This window comes from Odocoileus virginianus, chromosome 7 (assembly GCF_023699985.2).
Source record: "Odocoileus virginianus isolate 20LAN1187 ecotype Illinois chromosome 7, Ovbor_1.2, whole genome shotgun sequence".
Lineage (NCBI taxonomy): Eukaryota > Metazoa > Chordata > Mammalia > Artiodactyla > Cervidae > Odocoileus > Odocoileus virginianus.
In genome coordinates this window covers 9,284,713-9,287,611 of record NC_069680.1, presented here as the reverse complement: position 1 = coordinate 9,287,611, position 2,899 = coordinate 9,284,713, and the positions used below count along the sequence as shown (strand labels likewise).

General features: G+C 40.7%; 1 pseudogene; it reads left to right on the top strand.

The window, feature by feature from the left end:
• Positions 1 to 1,036: 1,036 nt before the first annotated feature.
• LOC110142681 (transcription factor BTF3-like) lies at positions 1,037 to 2,124 on the top strand (annotated as a pseudogene).
• Positions 2,125 to 2,899: the final 775 nt, after the last annotated feature.

Here is a 2,899-nt window from a genome sequence, read left to right as displayed (position 1 = left end):
TCTGACTCTTTGCGACCCCATGAACTGCAGCACACCAGGCCTCCCTGTCCATCACCAACTCCCGGAGTCCATCCAAACCCATGTCCATCGAGTTGACGATGCCATCCAACCATCTCATCCTCTGTCATCCCCTTCTCCTCCTGCCCTAAACCTTTCCCAGCATCAGGGTCTTTTCCAATGAGTCAGCTCTTTGCATCAGGTGGCCAAAGTATTGGAGTTTCAGCTTCAGCATCAGTCCTTCCAATGAACACCCAGGACTGATCTCCTTTAGGATGGACTGGTTGGATCTCCTTGCAGTCCAAGGGACTCTCAAAAGTCTTCTCCAACACCACAGTTCAAAAGCATCAATTCTTCAGCACTCAGCTTTCTTTATAGTCCAGCTCTCACATCCATAATGACCACTGGAAAAACCATAGCCTTGACTAGATGGACCTTTGTTGGCAAAGTAATGTCTCTGCTTTTTAATATGCTGTCTAGGTTGGTCATAACCTTCCTTCGAAGGAGTGTCTTTTAATTTCATTGCTGCAATCACCATCTGCAGTGATTTTGGAGCCCAGAAAAACAAAGTCAGCCACTGTTTCCACTCTTTCCCCATCTATTTGCCATGAAGTGATGGGACTGGATGCTATTATCTTAGTTTTCTGAATGTTGAGCTTTAAGCCACCATTTAAATAGTAATTCCCCCTCTGAGATTCTCTGTATCTTTATCCTATTATGGTGAAATATATTTCTCATGTAAGATACTGAAATATAGGCTTGCTTGTTATATGTGAGGAGATACAATTAAGGGTTTTATATTATTTTACAAAGACTATACTTTATCATTCTGAAAACACATATAGTGTGAACTCATCATGTCATTTTAAATGATGGCAACTATCTCTCTGTAAATTGTTTTGGAGAATCTGAGCAATGTTTTAAAATGTGCTCTTGCTCTAGCTGCCATCTTGCATCCCCACGTGTGCACGCCTAACCTCAGCTGGTCTGCCCGAGACCACCTGAGCGCCAACCCTAGTACCCCGTGCAGCCCCATTTCCGCTCCAACAAGATGAAAGAAACTATCATGAACCAGGAGAAACTCGCCAAACTGCAGGCACAAGTGCACAATGGTGGGAAAGGAACTTCTCGCAGAAAGAAGAAGATGGTTCATAGAACAGCCACAGCAGATGACAAAAAACTTCAGTTCTCTTTTTTTTTTTTTTTCCATTTATTTTTATTAGTTGGAGGCTAATTACTTTACATCATTACAGTAGTTTTTGTCATACATTGAAATGAATTAGCCATGGATTTACATGTATTCCCCATCCCAGTCCCCCCTCCCACCTCCCTCTCCACCCGATCCCTCTGGGTCTTCCCAGTCCACCAGGCCCGAGCACTTGTCTCATGCACCCAACCTGGGCTGGTGATCTGTTTCACCCTAGATAATATACATGTTTCGATGCTGTTCTCTTGAAACATCCCACCCTCGCCTTCTCCCAGAGTCCACAAGTCTGTTCTATACATCTGAGTCTCTTTTTCTGTTTTGCATATAGGGTTCTCGTTACCATCTTTCTAAAGTGTTCTCTTTAAAGAAGTTAGGGGTAAACAATATCTCTGGTATTGAAGAGGTGAATATGTTCACAAATCAGGAACAGTGATCCACTTTAACAACCCTAAAGTTCAGGCATCTGTGGCAGCAAACACCTTCGCCATTACAGGCCACACTGAGACAAAGCAACTGAGAGAAATGCTCCCCAGCATCTTAAGCCAGCTTGGTGCCGACAGTCCGACCAGTTTAAGGAGACTGGCTGAAGCTCTGCCCAAACAATCCGTGGATGGAAAAGCACCACTTGCCACTGGAGAGGAGGAAGATAATGAAGTTCCAGATCTTGTGGAGAATTTTGATGAGGCTTCCAAGAACGAAGCAAACTGAATTGAGTTAACTTCTGAAGAAGATAAATCTTGAAGAAGTTACTGGGAGCTGCTATTTTATATTATGACTGCTTTTTAAAATTTTGTTTATGGGTCTGATAAAATCTAGATCTCTAATATTTTTAAGCCTAAGCCCCTGGACACTGCAGCTCTTTTCAGTTTTTGCTTATATACAATTCATTCTTTGCAGCTAATGAAGCTGAAGAAGCCTAAGAATAAAGTCTGAGACAAAGATAAATTAAATAAATAAATAAATAAATAATATGTGCTCTTATGTGAAATGAACTGATTACTGTTACTCTAGAGATATAGTGATAATCACAGGGTAGGCTACTAACTAACACATTGTATCAGTTATGGCAGTCTCAGGATGTTCAAAAGATGTCCATCCCAGCTTTAAAATTCAGAGTTAATATTTATTGAGTACCTGCTATGTGCCAGTTCTTACGGTTTATCTCATTGATCCCTACAACAACTCTATGAAGTAACTATGGTGACTATCCCTATTTTACAGAAGAGGAAAAGAGGCCTGAAAAAGTAAGGTTATTACTTGTCTAAAGTGGCATTGCTTTCAAGGGACTGAGAATTCAAAATAGACAGTAGTACACTACAGAGCTCTCATTTCTAACCACTGTGTGACATAGCCTCTCATGAGCAGCCACATTTCACCCTCTGACAGAATATAGGAGTCACATATTCTATATATGAGATTATATTATGCAAAACATTTATACAGCTACTCTTATGTCTTCTTTTAGGAGAAAGCAAACTCAAAAAACAGGATTGGACAAAAAAAGGATATGTTACCTAAAATGTAGCACCCAAGTCAGGGAGTGGGTCTGAGAAGTAAGAACAAGTCAGGATATAAAGAGAAGGGGAGAAAAAACAGCATGAAATTATGTCATGGCCAATTATGTACCTGGAATAAAGGAAGTCAGTTTGATGTGTACAAGAAACAAACTGTAGAAAATAATGATCCCAAAAGAAG